Source organism: Bos grunniens, chromosome 7 (genome assembly GCF_055505025.1).
Source record: "Bos grunniens cultivar Pamir isolate PY7600 chromosome 7, Bosgru_T2T1.0, whole genome shotgun sequence".
Lineage (NCBI taxonomy): Eukaryota > Metazoa > Chordata > Mammalia > Artiodactyla > Bovidae > Bos > Bos grunniens.
The window spans coordinates 92,371,706-92,392,106 of record NC_141171.1 but is presented as its reverse complement, the minus strand read 5'-3'; the positions used below and the strand labels follow the sequence as shown (position 1 = coordinate 92,392,106).

At 37.1% G+C, this 20,401-nt stretch overlaps 1 long non-coding RNA gene across 1 annotated transcript in view; it reads left to right on the top strand.

The window, feature by feature from the left end:
• Window positions 1-20,135, top strand: part of LOC147369967 (uncharacterized) — a 66,617-nt gene extending 46,482 nt beyond the window's left edge. Inside the window, exon 2 of the long non-coding RNA XR_015168249.1 lies at window positions 19,098-20,135. This is a non-coding gene — a long non-coding RNA (uncharacterized LOC147369967). The remainder of the gene's footprint in view (window positions 1-19,097) is intronic.
• Window positions 20,136-20,401: the final 266 nt, after the last annotated feature.

The window sequence follows — 20,401 nt, the reverse complement described above, 5'->3', positions numbered from 1 at the left end:
CCAAATGGCACAATACACAAGTACCATCTTTTTTATCCACTTATCTCTTTCATACGCTTAGTATTTAGCTACTAAAAGAGAAAATGTTGATGTTTACTTGGTGGTAATTAATAATATTAGCTCATTTTCAGTATCCTATAGAACATACAATTTCTCTACATCCACTCATATTTCAAAATTCACTCAGATATTTCAAGTGGCTAAACCAGCTTCCTCTTTGACATGCTTAGAGGAGACCCTAGGTTTGACATTTTATGCTTTTAAATGCACTATGAATCATTCTGCCAAACTCCTGCCCTTCATGTGAATGATATATTTTATTTACACTCTTAGAAAAAAATCTATGCATAGCCATTATTAATCACTCACAGCTTTAAGAATGATCTTACCTTTTGGCTATTCATCAAGATCGGTATCCTTCCTGTTAGAAAGAGACACATCATAACTGATGTACAATCAAACTGTAGATGGACCCAAGTACATGGCTATTACCAGAATAGATGTCTCTCCACTTGAGGATTACCACATGTGTAAATGTACACACACACACACACACACACACACCTACCTCTGTATCCATTCTGACAAGTCTCTTTAAAATGCCAAACTGCCCAGACAATGTCATCTCTCAGATAATACACCACTATGATATTGAAGAGCAGCACATCATTTCCCAAAGCTGTATCCACCGCTGAGCAAGGCTAATAAGACATTGAACAACTGGAAACAGCAAGAATTCAAAGACCATAATCTGATATGTTTTATCAAAAGCAGGAGGGGAGGAAAACTGTTAAATGAATTCTCTCTGATGAGAGAGAAAACTATTTATAATTGAGTCATATCTCTATTTAAAAATTAAAATAATTTTTCTGCCTTTGACAGTAATTGTAATGCATGCTTTTCATTGGTAAAAACTATTAACTGGATTCAAAAATGGATTTAAATCCATTTTTTGGTAGACATTCTCATGTAGCTCTAAAATGTTGACTGAAAATCACGTAAGTGATGTTTTTACCAGTCCCAAGGGAAAAACGAAAAAACAAACAAGCAACCAAAACAACCCAGAACTTAAAATATCTTTGATTTTTCTTTTCTCTTTAGCTACTACTCTAAATTTGTATTGGGATGAGAATTAGAAAAGGCCAAACATTTAGCTAGCTTCTAAAAATTTTTAGATAACAGAACAAAATGAGGTATAAAATGTTTCAGAGTAAGATTCTTATTACAAAACAACTGTCTTCAAATATGTACAACCTTTAAAATATTGCTGAAATAAATATACCATGAGATAGACATTTAGCTAAACAGGTAGCATTTTAAAATCACAAGATCAAGGAAAACATTGCAGTAAGGCTTTGAGTCTTAGAAGATGCTAAGAACTCTCTTTTCAACAGAATGTTTAACTCCCTGGGCATTAAGGAATTACTTAATAGAAAAGGAAATAACCCATGGGAGAAAATGTAGCCAGCAGTAAAGCCGCTTACAATTTTTGATAGGCCCCTAGTATAGTACAGTAGAAAGGCAAATGATTCTCTGCTCACTCCAAAACTCTATTTCTTAAGAGTTTCTCATTCATTAATTTTTCTTTGCTGGCATTAAAGTCTTCTAAAGAGACCGGCTGGGATATTGAGCTTGTTATGAATATCCTTCTTACTGATTTCCTCACTTCATGGAAGGCACATCTGCAAGACACAGGATCTAATCCCAATTTAGACTTTTATAACTAAACCCTAAAGTAAAGAAAGGCAGAAGTTGGAAGAAGTTGCTGCAGGTAACAGGGGTATATTGCTTGCCATTAAGTGTCTTAAGCGCAGAGTAGTCAATCTTTCTTAAGGTAGATTTAGTGAATGCTTACAGAGTGCCTGGAACTGTGTGAAATGCTGATGAGAAGACAAACATGGCAAGCAGAGATTCCTTTTTTTCAAGGAGCTCACATTCTAATATGTGAAACTCATGTGAAAATATTAATAACAACATTATAATATGACATGGACCACAGAATAGCTGAGGATACAATTCCATAGAAACAAATACTCCAGAATTATACCTTATGTGAGCTTTAGACACATTGTGGAAAAGCCATCCTTTATATTTAAAAAATAATTTTCTGAAGCAATAATTTTGTGATCTCATATACCACACTCCTTTAAAGAGAGCACCCCACTTTTTCTCATATCAAGCTAGCAGTCTCGGTCAGTGGTTCCTCTAAGGCATGATAATTTGAAGCAGCAGCGTTCATTATCTCCAGGTTTCAGGAAAGCAAAGTCAGAGACAAAGGGATACCCCTTTAGGGTCTGGATCCCTTTAGCCTGTTACATTTCAACCATCAAACCTACACAAGATGTGCCCAGATTAGTCAACAAGCAGATGATTAGAGATAAAACCTCTCATCTTGGGATAAATTTAATCCAGGCAGCATGCGCTCTTTGGTCATTTTATAAATATAGCATTTTAGAACAGCATTCTCAGAGATCCAGCAGTGCATCTCCAGCATTGTAGCTAAAATATTAAAATAGAAATAAAAATAACTCCCCAGAAAGTCGCTGGCATTCATGTTTTTGTTGGAGAATAATTACAGAAGTCAATTGAAAAGCTAACTTTAAGAGATGTCCAAACACTACCTCTCACCCCCGCAGAAATGCTAATGACTAGTGGTATTATGGTCCTAAAGCCAAGGTTCCAAAACCTTCTCTTTCCCAGACTGATGGTGTCACAATCACTGGCCAGAACCAGGCGCTCGGGAAGGAAGCAGCAACTCCCCCTGGACAGAAAGGAGATCCAACCCTACATCTCTGGGGGCAGCAGAATTTAGCCCTGAAGGCTTAATGTTTCTAACCCTGTTATTTTCTAATCCTATTACTACAATGTTGAGGTGAATTGAATACATTTCCTTCTTTATCTCTGTGCGATCTCACCTGTTTCCTTTGATAATGACTTTTGACTGACCCTGCAATCAGTTTTGCTTCTTTAATTCTTAAAAAGAATATATACACCATCTAAACGATATCTGTGTATCCTAACGTGCAGAGCGGTGTTTCCTCGCGGCGCCTCACAATAAAGCTGGTATTACAGTTGACTACACACCCAGTCTGTGATTTCTTGCCTTTTATTAACCCAACTTATTATATCAAAAATCATGGTTTCCACTGATGACAGATTCAGCATACACATATTCACACTAATGTGTGTGTTTATGTGTGTGTGGAATAGCTACACAATGAGTTATTGAGTTGTATATAGAAAAAGTGCTAGCAACTGCAAATTACAAGGATATAATGCCATCAAGGGGTTTAATGGTGACATCATAAATCACAAGAGCAAGGTATAAATGGCCTGGGCTTCCCCACTCTCAGATGCTGCTAGTGCTATGATTTTAAAAGTTGTCTACTCTCCCCCGATCATGATTCCCTGATACATGGATAATTCATGTAATGATTTTCATCTTCTCCAATTCTCTCCACTTATTCTCATCAACTTCAAACCTTCTCTCTAACACCCAGAAAGAATCTGTCTTCCCCGCCTCTGCTCTTATATTAGAGCAGCTATATTTAAATGGAACCCTGGATTGTCCCAAGTTGAAATATAATAATTCTAAAAATCTTGCCATTCTGGGCTAGGTGTCACACTCAGGCAATATGACAGACAGGTGACAACACACCCAAGAATTAAGAGATTTCTCCCCTTGGATAACAGTGCACTTCATGCACTATTCTCTTTTCCTTGGAGACTAGGAAATCTAATTACTCGACTACCCCTATTAGGACTGCAAACATATAAATGTGTTTTATAGTTTTGCTTTTTTATTCACATCTAAAGTTCAGTGAATCCGAGTACTTTATTACTTATGTCCTAAATGATTCCCTTTTCTCTGATGCTGTCTTACAGAGGAATATATTAACATAAAATAATAACTCGCCCAAACTTTTGTCCAAATTTAAATATGTCCTCGCAAAGCCAGCCCCATTCTAATTGCTTTTATGTGTCACTTTAGAGCTAAGAGACCCAACCTCCTGGCAGCTTTGCTTTGGGTCTTAATTAGCCACTTAACTGCAAATTGGTTGGCACCCTAGTCCTTTCATCAGTTATTATCCAAATAGCATCACCGACTCTAGATAAAGAAAAGAAAAGATCCCACATGTAGCAGGTCTTTCCATCATTATTGCCCTTTAATACAAAGAGGGGGTTCCCAACTCTAATTAAGGCTACGCTTTTAATAGGCAATTGGCATCTTATTTAATTCATTCTCAGTGCGGCGTCTTAAAGGAAAAACAATCACAGTAATGTGTGGATAGTGCTATAGAATTTACAAAATATTTCCATCTACTTTACTACTCTTACATAAATACACGTTTTAGCCATGTATTAATCAATATGTTTTTATTGGTTGTAGTGATTTAAGATGTGGATGTTATTTCAGTATGTATCCACTTGCCTGCATATCCACTAAGCTGTCTAATAAAATTAATTAAGTCAATCCCCAGTATATAAAGGGAGTCGGCATCTTTATTTTTTGTTGCACTTCTGAGAATGATGCACACACTACATGGAGAGGTACTTCTTTGCCGAGCAAACCTAAGAGGTTAGTAGGCAGAAGAAACAGTTAGCTACAAGCGAAAAGAGAAGAATGGAGAAAGAGCAAGAAGACTTGGTTCTGTGAATATAAAAAGAAGCACGGGAGGGAGAAAGAGCCACAGATATAGGGTGGATCCAAAACCTTGCCAAATGAACATGATAATTCAGAGTGTGACTTAATTAGTTTAGTGTTTTAGCAGAAGACCCTCAGTTGATGCTTTGCATGCAATATGATATAACATCCTTTGTTTCTACTAGAAAGAAAATTAATAATTATGGTGTCTTTTTTATAAGCAACACAGTGGTTTTTTTAAACCTATCTTTTCAAACTGGTTTTTATTAATTTCTACTACAGCATCTTTTTATAAATTCTAAATGCAGGTATTCTTTATAGTCTATTAAGTCACTAGAAATTATATATGGTCATTAAACTCAAACTTCCTATCTTTCTGAAAGGCAGTAGCTGAGACTCTGCACACCCCAAATTTCCTCTGCCCATCACAGCTCCTGGAACCGATAGCCAAACCCACAGGCTGACCCAGAGTGAGAGCCTTTCAGGCTATGTGTTTTTGAAAACTTGGAAATACTGAATTATGTTTATGAGATTCATTTCCCAACTGCTCCAAAGCTTATAAAATATTAGTATTTACAATACCCCGGAACAACAAACACAGCATGAAGGCAGCTGCCTCATCAGAGACTGAGCCACAATGATCTCAGACATTTGTCTATTTATCATGGGTTGGATTTCCTTGGCAAAGAGTTCAATAAGGATGATGAGCAAACCCATCCAACACTTTGTTCAGCCTTGCAATGAAAATTGTCCCTCACCTCACCCCAAACACTTAGACCTTCTATTTGGTACGCCCGTTGTCTCTAAGTGGAAGTGTGAAAAATAGCGATGTGGAGCTGAGATCAAATGAAGTCAGGCCTTTGATTGAATGCAAACTGAGAGATGTTTTGAAGGGAACAGAGATATTTTTCCTTTGGCCAATGTAAGCAGTATCTACAATTAAATCTCAAAAGGAGCAGATGTATGCTTACAAGAGAGATTTGAAAGAAAAATCATTAGGAATTATTATGCTTTAGCTATCTAAAAACAAACTTGTTCCTGTGAAATATATGAGTTATTAACTCTGGCAACACTTAAGCTTTTTTCCTCCCATATGTGATTATACAGTATCCTGTTTTTAAGTATATTATGCATTTGAATTTATCCAACAAGTTCTCTTCCCTAAATAAAAATTCAGTAATCCAGAAGCAGCTTGATGATAATGCAATCACTGTGAATTACTCAGCTAGCAAAGGATTTTATTTTTCTTTATCAAACAAACAAATGAAGCACTTCACTTTGTGCCTTTCACCTAGTAAGTACTGAATAAAATGTCTGAATGAATGAAATAGATGAGAAGATAGAACTAGTCTAATAAGAGACTATTTCTAGCTAATGCTACATGGTTCCTTCTTTGATATCTAAAGAATCATGTTTTAACCACTTCAAAAGGAACATTTTATTTTTGTTTTAACCACTAAAGTAATTCCACAGTGCAACTGCTTGCCCACAAAGAACCCTGGATAAAAGAGTGTCCACCTGAAATGAATGTACAGCCAAAAATGTAATAAAAAATAAAAAATCCTGGTGTGTCTGAGAGTTCATTAAGTCCTCCGTGTGATAGACATTACCCTGAAAAATAAAATGGAGTGTCTCTCTCCTCTCTCTAGATTGAGTTTATTCTGGCCAAAAAACACATACCAGAGGTTTTCTAATTTCCTTATTGGTGAGTTCATTGTGAGTGGCCACAACAGTTGGCCGAGGTCAGCAAGTCAGGACCGCAATGCTTTAAGACTCTTGGGGGTTGTAATTTTTATATCAAAATGCATGTTATTCAGGGTGGTTTCCCCCCCAAGCTGTTGTTAAGCAGACAGTATGCTGACCACCCACTGAATGAGACCAGGGTGGGTAGAAGTAGAGAAACTATTTGATGTGATTCAAAAGGAAAAAAATGTAAGATTCTTGGGGAAGATTCTATTCTGGCAGAAGGCCATGAAATACTTGTCTTAAACAACTAATCTTATTTTGTACTCTAGATTATAAACCTACCTCCTATGAGCAGTTTTTAAAAGTTGAGACAGAATAGAAGATAGCACTGACGTGCTGTAGGAAGAAGATATGTATTAAAGTCAAGTTCATAAGGTAAACAAAATAGATGACTCTAATCTCTTAGTTATTTTTAACTATCCTGTTTTTATATCCTGTTTTGACTAATACCAAAAAGTCCATGAAGAATTTAATATTAATTGAATAAACCTTAAGTGAGCTATTCTACCCTAATAATTTTATGAAACTGGAGTTATAGAACTGATTTGTGTAAATAGACTATCAAATAGAATTACCATTTCTAAATATTAGAAGTAATAAAAGGGTGGAATAATACTATGATTTTATGGTTTTGTTTTACTCACAGCTGAATCAGTAGGTCTTTTCTCTGTGATTAATTTAAATCTTAATTAATCCTTGACTAATAAGTAAATATAATTTAGTTTATTAGAGTGCCACTGATAATAGAAATATTATGTTATGTTAGAATGTAAGAGTAAGGAGATTAGGAAAACAGGCTTATTTATAACTATATTCCTAGTATCTACTACAGTACTCGCAAACTAAACATTAGATAAACCATTTGCTGAATAAATGCACCTAAATCAGTAATTTGCTTGACCAAAGAGACAAACAATCTACAACAAAGCAAACTACAACAAATCATAGAAAAACAAGACTCTTAAGACAGAACCTAGAAATATGAATGTTTTAGTAAATTTCCCAGTGAGTCTGATGATTGTTTAATTTTGGTAACCACCAACTGTATACAGGTTGACACCATGTATTAGAAATGACTAAATGATCGTATAGACATGGAATTCAATTTTTTAAAAAAGAATTTGAATGTCTTTAAAAGAGGTGCACTCAATCTGGTTAATTAAAATTTCTGTATTCCTCTCTACCATTGCACGCAAATTCCATTTTACTCATTTTCTTTACCTTTCTGGCAACTGAAGACATATGAGTTACCAATCTCTAGATTATAGATTCTTGTGACTCAGTCTTCATCGACTCTCAATCTATATTAAGTGAATGATGCAGCGTACTGCTCTTATTTCTGCCTGCTGGTAAGATTTTCCTGAACACCGTCCTTTAGACAAGTTCCAAGTGGGAATGGAGTGGAATGGTAGTCCATTTTTGGCTACCACCAAGGTATAGAGATCTCTTCAAGAAAATTATTGATACCAAGAGAACATTTCATGCAAAGATGGGCTCGATAAAGGACAGAAATGGTATGGACCTAACAGAAGCAGAAGATATTAAGAAGAGGTGGCAAGAATACACAGAAAAACTGTACAAAAAAGATCTTCACAACCCAGATAATCATGATGGTGTGATCACTCACCTAGAGCCAGACATCCTGGAATATGAAGTCAAGTGGGCCTTAGAAAGCATCACTACAAACAAAGCTAGTGGAGGTGATGGAATTCCAGTGGAGCTATTTCAAATCCTGAAAGATGATGCTGTGAAAGTGCTGCACTCAATATGCCAGCAAATTTGGAAAACTCAGCAATGGCTACAGGGCTAGAAAAGGTCAGTTTTCATTCCAATCCCAAAGAAAGGCAATGCCAAAGAATGCTCAAACTACCTCACAATTGCACTCATCTCACATGCTAGTAAAGTAATGCTCAAAATTCTCCAAGCCAGGCTTCAGCAATATGTGAACCGTGAACTTCCAGATGTTCAAGCTGGTTTTAGAAAAGGCAGAGAAACCAGAGATCAAATTGCCAACATCTGCTGGATCATGGAAAAAGCAAGAGAGTTCCAGAAAAACATCTAGTTCTGCTTTATTGACTATGCCAAAGTCTTTGACTGTGTGGGTCACAATAAATTGTGGAAAATTCTGAAAGAGATGGGAATACCAGACCACCTGACCTGCCTCTTGAGAAACCTATATGCAGGTCAGGAAGCAACAGTTAGAACTGGACATGGAACAACAGACTGGTTCCAAATAGGAAAAGGAGTATGTCAAGGCTGTATATTGTCACCCGGCTTATTTAACTTATATACACAGTACATCATGAGAAACGCTGGACTGGAAGAAGCACAAGCTGGAATCAAGATTGCTTGGAGAAATATTAATAACCTCAGATATGCAGATGACACCACCCTTAAGGCAGAAAGTGAAGAGGAACTAAGGACCCTCTTGATGAAAGTGAAAGTGGAGAGTGAAAAAGTTGGCTTAAAACTCAACATTCAGAAAACGAAGATCATGGCATCTGGTCCCATCACTTCATGGGAAATAGATGGGGAAACAGTGGAAACAGTGTCAGACTTTAGTTTTTTGGGCTCCAAAATCACTGCAGATGGTGATTGCAGCCATGAAATTAAAAGATGCTTACTCCTTGAAAGGAAAGTTGTGACCCACCTAGATAGCATATTAAAAAGCAGAGACATTACTTTACCAACAAAGATCCGTCTAGTCAAGGCTACGGTTTTTCCAGTGGTCATGTATGCATGTGAGAGTTGGACTGTGAAGAAGGCTGAGTGCTGAAGAATTGATGCTTTTGAACTGTGGTGTTGGAGAAGACTCTTGGGAGTCCCTTGGACTGCAAGGAGATCCAACCAGTCCATTCTAAGGGAGATCAGTCCTGGGTGTTCATTGGAAGGACTGATGCTAAAGATGAAAGTCCAATACTTTGGCCACCTCATACGAAGAGTTGACTCATTGGAAAAGACCCTGATGCTGGGAGGGATTGCGGGCAGGAGGAGAAGGGGATGACAGAGAATGAGATGGCTGGATGGAATCACCAACTCGAAAGACATGAATTTGAGTAAACTCCGGGAGTTGGTGATGGACAGGGAGACCTGGCGTGCTGCGATTCATGGGGTCACAAAAAGTCGGACACGACTGAGTGACTGAACTGAACTGAAGGTATCTGAAAAGGCTCAAGTTCGTTTCTCAGTTATGGGGTTGTAGAGACCTCCCCATCCCTCCAACAGGCCATAGTTACTTGAGTGAGAATTGATAGTATGATACAGAATAAAGTGCTCAGGCATAAAGTTGGCCAGAGCCCACCCATAGCCAGTCATGCAATGGGTGCTGGGACAAGACAGAGGTGAGGCAAAGAGGACCTGTAGTGGTGCATACGAGGTGCCAGATATATCCTGTGTTTCTACAGTGACTGATTCATAGCAAATACAATAGGATACTTGTGGATTTATCACCTGAGGCATGAAACCACCAACACTGATGAAGAAAGCTGACTATTCTGAGAAGTTAAGGGAGGTGAATCTTAGAAACCTTTTAAATGGAAAGAGATGAAATTAAAATTGGTGTAGTAGATCAGAAGGGATTGCTTAAAGGATGGGTTTTAGGCAAAAGCAGACTTAAGAGCTATAGTGAGAGTGAGCAAGTATGCCTGAGAGAATAAAGAGGGATGGTGACTGCAGCCATGAAATTAAAAGATGCTTACTCCTTGGAAGGAAAGTTATGTCCAACCTAGATAGCATATTCAAAAGCAGAGACATTACTTTGCCAACAAAGGTCTGTTTAGTCAAGGCTATGGTTTTTCCTGTGGTCACGTATGGATGTGAGAGTTGGACTGTGAAGAAAGCTGAGCGCCGAAGAATTGATGCTTTTGAACTGTGGTGTTGGAGAAGACTCTTGAGAGTCCCTCAGACTGCAAGGAGATCCAACCAGTCTGTTCTGAAGGAGATCAGCCCTGGGATTTCTTTGGAAGGAATGATGCTAAGGCTGAAACTCCAGTACTTTGGCCACCTCATGTGAAGAGTTGACTCATTGGAAAAGACCGTGATGCTGGGAGGGATTGGGGGCAGGAGGAGAAGGGGACGACAGATGATGAGATGGCTGGATGGCATCACTGACTCAATGGACATGAGTCTGAGTGAACTCCGGGAGTTGGTGAGGGACAGGGAGGTCTGGCGTGCTGCGATTCATGGGGTCGAAAAGAGTCAGACACGACTGAGCGACTGAACTGAACTGAACTTAACTGAATGGAGTAAAAGATAAGTCAGGAAACTGACAAGGTTTGAAGCATCATGTGAACAGTTATAATAGCTGGGAGCCTAAAGGCCACCCACTCCAGTATTCTGACCTGGAGAATTCCATGGGACTGTAGTCCATGCAGTCACAAAGAGTTGGACATGACTGAACGACTTTCACTTTCACTTCTTTTTTTGGAAGATGTGTGCCGTTGGGTTGGTTAATTTTTTCTGTCAAATGGACTTGGCTAAGGGATACTCAGGTGACCAATAAAATACTATTTCTGGGTGTGCCTGTGAGAATGTTTTCAGAAGAGATGAGCACTGGAATCAGAGCCTGAGTAAGGAAGATTCCCCTTCCCAATGTGGGTGGGCATCATTCAATTGGTTAAGGACCCAAACAGAACAAAGCTGGAGGAAGGGCAGATTCTCTGTCTTTAATTCACCTGAATGTCCATTGTCTCCTGTCCTTAGACATTGGAGCTCCTTGTTCTCAGGATCTCCTGATCCTGAAACTTAGAAGAGTAGACCGCTTTTAGACCAGGAATTACATCATCAGTTCTGCTGGTCCTCAGGGCTTCCAACTTGGACCAAATTACACCACCAGCTTTCCTAGTTGTCCAGCTTGCTGACAGCAGATTGTGGGTTCTTAGCATCCATAAACATGTGAGCCCATTTCTATAATAAAGACCTTCTTATATGTATCTATCTATCTATCTATCTATCTATTGTATTGATTCTGTTTTTCTGGAGAACCCTAATATAGGAGTGCAGAGAGTACTGACATTTTTAAGACTGCTAATTTGAAGAGGACTAATTTGCAGCAGTTCTTATGGGGTGCAAGTGCAAGCTGTTGCAGTATGAGCTGTGAACTTGAAATATAGTGATGGGTGTTTTAATCCTATCTTTGCCACCTACAGCATTTTTCCTTAGCTGCAAATGTGAGAGATGAAATAGGTCTTTGAGGCTCTTTCAGGCTTGAACATTATACAATTATGATTGCAAATTGGAGCCCTAAGATTCTGTGACTATCAGAGAGAGGCATCCCCAAATCCTGACAAAGAGATAGTCTCACAAGGTGTGGGGGTGTGGGCAGTGCTATGTAAACCATAAAGCAAGATGATTGAACATGCAGAGGATGTCATAGCTAAATGATCAGCTAGCAAAGATATGATGGAGAAGATCTTACAGGGTGTAGGGAAGAACCATAAGATGTGATATTTAATATGGTCTAGATAGGGATGTCAGTGAGGCTTTCCATTGGACAGGAATGAAAGAGAAAGTGAAGAACAGCAGGTGGATTTTGGTGATACATGTAGATGTATCTGGTAGCTAGATATGTATCAGTAGATAAAATTGTCTAAAATTTTAATCCAAGTATCTTAAGTTGGAGTCACATGAAATTCCTTTACAGATGAGTTGTATGATGTGAAGTTACAGGAAATTCTGGAAAGATAGTTGAGTAGTGAAATGTAAACAATAACAACAAAAGCCTCCAAGCCCTTGGGTGATTGAGGGAATTGTACTATGTTACTGAAGAGAGAAAGAACACGGAAGAGTAAGAGTTACTCTTGCTAATGTTGAAATGACTTGGCAAAAATCATTGTTTCGTAAAGAGATTTTTATTATTGACATAAAATATGATACAGGGAAAAATTTAGGCAGGTTTTAATTAAACATTTCAACATGCAAATTAAAAATAGCACAACTAGACCCTTGCTTTTACTATTTCCCAAACTCCTATTATATTGACAGCAGGAGAAATTCTAACTATTCTATCGTGGAACTGACCTATTTATCACCAGAAACGGTCTTTACTTTGTGTTTAATAGAGCGACTAGCTTTCCTGTCACATTATCTAGTCTAAGTCCTTTCCTTTGTTATATTTTTTTGAGCAATACGGTGTTTGTGTATGAATTCAGGTTAGATCGGATTAAATCAGAGGATGATTTAAAAATTGTTTTGTTCAAAAAATGTGTCGATGGTGGGTTAGCAGGTATCTTCAGTATGCAAATATTCTGAGTTTTATCAAGATAAGGTGGATTCCAGCACACACGTGCTTCTACCTATAGAATATTATTAATAAAAATACAGTCATGTTGTCTTAGGTCCACTCTCTTTATCAAGACACTCAATTTTCTTTACTTCACTATAATGGCCCTGAAATACTTTCTCTAAGACTAAGGTTAAGGTGAAGGATACCGATGTGACACCACACTATAATGCTGTAGGTTTAATAATATGGATCAACTTCCATGCTACTATTATCCATATGGGAAATTGCAAAGAAAATAGAAATATGACTTTCATTAGATTTGTAAAATATACTGAAATAAAACAGGATAGTTTATCTATCACTTTATTTATCATTCTGGAGAAAGAAATGTGCCAATCATTCCACTATATATATTTCCATATAAAACTGAATACTCCTAAGAAATTCACATCTACAGTTTGTTGGACAATGGAAAAATTTCTCAAAGTGATCTATTGTTTTTAACTGGCTCTTCTCTTCCTACAATTATGGCATATTATAAATAGTCTCAAAGAGTCTAGTTACAATGTTTATTTGTTTAATCGCATGTCAAATTGAAGGTTAGTTTGACCCATATTAAAAAATAGTAGAAAAATAGAAAAGAAGGTATTGGTGATATGCAGCATTTAATTCGATTTTGGAGAAAACAGTCAACTCTCTTTCTGTAGGATACAGCTGAAAATGGCAAAAGGTCACATAAATATACAGTGCCGTATCATGCTCAGGTTAATAAAAACATTTATATGCAGGGTAGTGAACACGAGGAAAGTTATAGAAAACATTTCTCACCCAAGGACAGTGTACCAGATGTGCTAAGACTTAGGGGAGCAATCAGAGGTGACCAAGTCTCTGTAGCAGGTCTTATTAAGTTAGACTGTGACCCAGCTCCTTCAACTTATTAAGCTGTCGAGGACTTCAGTGATTAAAACCAAAGAAAGGTCAGAAACCAACCTTCAGAATGTCCCTGAACTGAAATTTTCTTACAGGCACTAGTCCCTCATGGAGATACTTCTCTTAATACATGGATTTGTAAAAATTAAATATTTTAACTGGATTTACCCAGAGCTTGAGGGAAATTTAGTAGATGATTCTTCTTCAAGATGTAACATACCAGTTCCAAAGCTTTAACTAACATCTCAAGGAATATCCTTAGAGGGTAATTTTGCATGTCATCAGAACTGAGAACTGAGGAAGGATTTCATGGGGACCTTCACATGTTCAGTTAGATCCTAGAAGACAAGTAAGAATTGTGATTATAGACAGAGATGTTTTAAAATCTTACAATGAATATATAGAATTTAAAATTAAAGTTAGCATTTATTGATAGTTTAACGCTGCCCAAAGTCATATGTGACATATTAGTAAAGAATCTGCCTGTCAGTTCAGGGGATGTAAGAGATGGGATTTGATCCCTGGGTTTGGAAGGTCCCTTGGAGTAAGAAATGGCAACCCGCTCCAATATTCTTGCCTGGAAAATTCAATGGACAGAGAGCTTGGTGGGTTACAGTCCATGGGGTGGAAAAGAGTCCAGCATGACTGAGTGACTGAGCACACACACACACACACCCGTAAGTCATATTCTAGGCTTTAAATATTGTTTGAATTTAGATAACTTTTCTTTGTCCTGGGCCCTTCCTCTCTTTCTCCAAATGCATCTCTCCATTATATGCAGATAAACCAACCCTGAATCTAGTCATATGTAAATGTAGAGGAACAGGGGTGTCAGGTATCCAAGATGTTAAACTTCACCCTTCCTGTTGTGTTGGAGTTTAAGCAGAAGTCTCAATTCGATAAGCCCCAAAACACTTCATCAGGAAGCAAACTGCTGTACTCTCTCTGTAGCAGATGCTGAACCGGTTCTACAAGCTGTAGCCTATTGCTTGGCTCATCAATTTCCCTGATGATGACTCATGGTATTAACAATGGTGGTATAACTAGCTGAGCACATCAGAAATTCCAAATTCAATGTAGCTTATTCCACAAGCTCCAAATCTTACTTTAAAACTATACTTCGATATGAACAATACAATTTTCATGAAGGTGAAGGATTTAATAGATAAAACTATGGATTTACTACTGTTTCTTAAAATATTTTTGAGCACTTTTGTTTTCTATTCAAAAAAGAAAATTTTTTTTTTTTACTGGTATAATCTATACTTTTCTTTTTCAATGAGATTTTACATATTAAAAATTTGATTCATATTCTATTTCCTACACTTCTTAATTTCCTGCCTTTCTAATATGCTTAACATAAAGAATAGTCTAGAGTTGAATACAAATACTTGAACGTTAACTCTTACAGCTTGTGCATGTGAGAAAACTACATAGACGGCAATGCCCATGTCTTTGTAGAGACATAAATCACAGGTCACTTTTCAGATTCCTACATGTTCTTTCTTGATCAACATGCTGCCTTCTCTGTAGTGTTTTCTCCTCTACTTTCTGACTTCATTGAAAATCCTGCAAGTTTGAAGAGTTGACTCTCTGGGAGGGGAATCTCGACCAGTGGGAAAAGAAAGGAGTCAGGTACATCAATTCCTTCTGTTTTCTTTCTCTTCCCCATGGACTCTTCAAGACTCATTTCCTTTTTGCAAAACTTACAGTTCTGAGTGGGCTTCCCTGGTGACTCAGCAGTAAAGAATTTGCCTGCCAATGTAGGAGATGTAGGAAACACAGGTTCAATCCTTTGGTTGGGAAGATCCCCTGGAGGAGGGCATAGCAATCCACTCCAGTATTCTTCCCTGGGAAATCCCCTGAACAGAGGAGCCTGGCAGGCTTTAGTCTGTGGGGTTGCAAAGAATTGGACACAACTTCGTGAGCAAACAACAACAGTAATGGTTCTGAGTGCCAGGTGAGACAAGGACAGGGCAACCCATCATGTGTTTTTATGGCTCCTTGTTAAGCAGAAACTATGTAATACATCTTAGCACACAGTTTTCACCTTTCTTAGCTTTGTTTCACTTTTTTTTCTCACCTTCACCATCAGGGTTAACACCTCTGTTAACACCTTAACCTTGCCCCATTCTCTGCTTCCTAGAAGAATCTGTTAAGACACTGCATTGGGGGTGAATTGTTTCAGTATGTGTAGACTTGGGCAATCAGCATTCTGGGAAAAAGCTTTGGTAATAAATCTGCCCCTGTGACTGTTTCGATAAACTATATATACATATGGATCTGCAGTTTAGGAAATCATTGGAAATTATTTCTTCACAGACCTAAAATTGTAATAGGAAAGATGACTGTCAAAGCTAAGTGTAATGTTGTAGTGGTAATCCCAAAAACTCTGTCAATGAGTTAACCTCTGTCTGGTCCAAAGAAAAGTTCCTGGCTTCAATTCTTTGTATCTAAGATTGTGTAGCACAGTCCAGATTGCATCAGCATTGTTTCTGACCCAGTGGATGATCTTACATATATTATCTGAGACTCAGTGAGCAACCCAAGCCTTGTGTGATTAAAAGTGGGTTTAATCTGGATATTACTAGATTGGGCTATGTTATGTCTGAAAATCTTGGCATTCATTTCAGCAGCTGTCATAGATGGACTTGACAGGACCATGGTGACTCAAGTGTGGCTATGTAGAGTGAAGGGAATGTGGTGAGAACTTGGCCTTTTATACTGAATTCAGAAATGAAAATGGACATTGACAGTGAGATTTGGAAGAAAGTCTATACTTTGGTTGATGAAAGTGCCTATGAGGTGTTAGAAGAGAAAGGATACATAAACTTTACCACTGATGTTATATGTCACTTATTCAATCGAATCCATATTTAAAACAACATCCATGTTCATTTACTATCAATAATAGTGAAAGATACATGACATTGAGAATAAATTCTTCTGAGCCTTTCTTGTTCTCTGAGCTCAAGGATTCAGTTCAGTTCAGTTCAGTAGCTCAGTCATGTCTGACTCTGCCATGCCATGGACTGCAGCAGGCCAGGCTTCCCTGTCCTTCACCAACTCCCGGAGCTTGCTCAAACTCATGCCCATCAAGTTGGTGATGCCATCCAACCATCTCATCCTCTGTTGTCCCCTTTTCCTCCTGCCTTCAATCTTTTCCAGCATCGGGGTCTTTTCAAATGAGTCAGTTCTTTGCATCAGGTGGCCAAAGTTTTGGAACTTTAGCCTCAGCATCAGTCCTTCCAAAGGATATTCAGGACTGATTTCCTTTAGGATTGACTGGTTGGATGTTCTTGCAGATCCAGACTCTCTCAAGAGTCTTCTCCAACACCACAGTTCAAAAGCATCAATTCAGCACTCAGCTTTCTTTATGGTCCAACTCTCACATCCATACATGACTACTGGAAAAACTATAGCTCTAACTGTATGTACTTTTTCATCAAAATAATGTTTCTGCTTTTTTTTCTTTGCTCAAGGATTACCTTTTGTTATTATCAAGAGCCTGAGAGTAAATACATTTTGATATGCAGAAATATCTATAAACAACTATGATATCTGACTCTAAGCTGAGGAAATGTCACAGCTCTACTAATGTGACTGAACATTCAGTTTTTATCCATATTGATGGACATAGTTTACTGTTTCATGCTGAAGCAAGAATTTGGGCCCACAGTAACCAAGGACATGAATAAAATACTTGTATTTTAACCTATGAAAAAATTAAAGCAACCCAACGTGCCAAAAAAGAAATAAAACAGTATAAAAATTATATGGTTTAACCTAAAACTAAACAGAAATAAGTATGATAATGGATTTTTTCTAATGAAACAATTAGACTACACATATCAGACAGCATTCCCATTCATAATACATCCTTTGTAGTCTTAATAGCTAAATTCTGGCTTTTAAAAAAAAAAATAAATCAATTGGCAATTAAAAATATTATCGACTTTGAAAATTATAAAATTAATTTTCACTGTAGATCTTATAAGTATAAAGAAAACAATTTGCAGCATCCAGGGAGGGTCATTGCTAACTTGAGTATGTTTGTGCCCCTATATATTTTATATATATTTATATAAATACATACTTCCAAATTAAGATAATGCTATGTAGGCAGTATTTTTTTGTCATCAATTTTCTGTATATTTCTTCAAATCTTTTCAAATTCTTTGAAAACACAGTTTTTAGTGGTTTCATATCATTATCCTATATGGATGAAGCATACCTTACTTATTAGCCCATTGGTGTTCACTTTACTATTAATATTACGGAGAACTCTGTACTGAGGATCCATATACATGCTCTTTTTTTGTGACTCTTCTATTCCTTCCTAAGAAGTAGAATTATTGGGTCAAAGAGCATACACAATTAAAATTCTTTCAATCAGATCAGTCGCTAAGTCGTGATGGACTCTTTGCGACCCCATGAATCGCAGCACGCCAGGCCTCCCTGTCCATCACCAACTCCCAGAGTTCACTGAGACTCACGTCCATCGAGTCAGTGATGCCATCCAGCCATCTCATCCTCTGTCGTCCCCTTCTCCTCCTGCCCCTATTCCCTCCCAGCATCATTCTTTCAATACTTATTACCAAATTTATAAAAACTGGAGGTCAAAATGCTATCCTATGTATTTCTATTTATGTTTTTGACTATTCAATGAAGTTTAATTTTTTATGATCAGTTTGTATATATTATTTATATCTTACTCTTTCACTATTTTCTATAGCAAGATTTTGTGCACTGGGTTATAAGATCTCTTTACATATTAAGGATTCTTAAAATGTGTGTTCCAGACACAAGGTAAAGATGAAAAACAAATGACTTACTTTCACAAACTTATTTTAGAACTCTAAGACAGAAAATACATAGACAAGGAAACAGACATTTGTTTGTTTCACCAAAGATATTTCTTTGCATCTGATATTTTAGATAGAAATAAGGGTAGTGGAATAGAATGACACCTTAGCTAAAGTGATCAGAGCATGGTAAGGTTCTCCAGTTTCCCAAATCTTTAAGCACATATTATTTTACAGTTTTCCTTACTTAGTCTTGTCCACTTCTTGTCTAATTTCCTCCTTTGTATTCTACATTTTTGTTGTTATAATGCAAAAGTGAACTCATCCATAATGTTTCCTAACTGACTATAGCTGGTGACTGTTTTAATTATGATGTCTGTGAGTTGAGCCATGCTGCCAATGTTAGCATCAAAGTGAGCTAATTACTACAGATGCTACTCAAAATTTCCTGGGATTGAGCCCCTAGAATTCTCTTCCTCTAACAACCTGAGCTCACATTCAGTGTATAAGTGTCAGAGTTAGAATATATGGTGATGACCAAAAAATTTAGCCTTTTAAAAAATATGTATGTCTCTTGGTAGCTTGTCTTTAAGTTATATTATAAAATTTACCATTTATCAAACACCTTAATTTGTGTGTATTTCATGTAATCAAGATTCAGAAATTTTAAAAAAGTATTTATACATTCTAAAAGCCCACTTAATATTTCTCAAGTTGTATTATAATTTTTGAATTTATTTTCTTACAGATTTTCATTTGAAGAAGAAGACAAAGCTGACTATTATGACTGGATAATGTTGAATGAGACTGGGATGCTCTCTCTGTTTCCTGACTCCACACTTGACCAGGGACATTGTGAATGAACGCATGAAGAGGGTTGAGTGACTGTTCTGGTGGGAACAATTCTTAGCAATGATCTATCTTCCTATCTTGCTTAGTTTGACCTGTGTATTTCCATGGCACTAATTACCAAGTAGGAGTCTTGACAGATCACATTAGTCCAGGGAGAATATGAGTCAAGGAGAAGCTTTCTCATATGATTCTCCTAAAGGTCTGCCTAGGGTTTGTCTGCAGGTAAAAGTTTTGAACTTTTTTTCTCCTAGGTATTCAAAATCTCAGCTACAAATTTACATGAGTATTACTCACTGATACTGCTTCATGTAATTATTGTTGCCTACTAAATTTGGAGACTTTTTGAGTGCTTTGTGTTTTGGGATCAATCCCATAGGCTTGTTATATTTTTCTAAGGGCTTCACTGAAAAAAAGTTTAAGTTATGAGGGCAAAAGAATATTATATATTAATTTCTTCTTTCCTTATACACAGAGATACCAGTTCAGGGTGGGAATGAATGCTTACCTTCCAATAACCATCCCCAAATCATCACTACATCCTCCCCCACTCTTTGCCTCATCCTTATATAAGTTACTTCCTTCTATATGTTCCTACATCAGCTCACACTTGACTATCATTGTGCTGAGCACCATTACTTAAAATTATTTATTTATTGATATATGACTTTTCTTTACTGAATTATAACTCCACAAAGTAGGAAACTGGTCTTATTTTTCTTTGCATCTTCTTAAAACTTCCGGAAGGACAGGTATATGGTAATTGCCTATTGAATGAACCAATAATCCATTGAATGATCATTTCATTTTGTTCACACATTACTTTTGAAGTTGATCAACACCAGTGTCTGCCAAATGCTTTTGTAAACTATTTTAATTCTATATCGAGTTACTAAAACTTCAACAATATTTGGTTAAAAAATAAAATTGGTGTTTTCCCTCTGTGTCTCTTCAACTTACAGAGTAAATTCCTGTTTGGTTTGATGAGTAAGTGTATTTAGACATTTATCTGGCACACTTGAATAAGTTCTTCTGAGATGATAGATCAGTGTACTGTTTTTAAAGTAATAATATAGCATGTGGAATTTAGTCTGACAGTTTCTAGCAGTAGCAACAGCTAACACTTATATAGTGTTTTACATGCCAGGCTAGTAGCTAACTTAAAAGCACTTGCCAGGCATGATTTAAGAATTTACATGTATT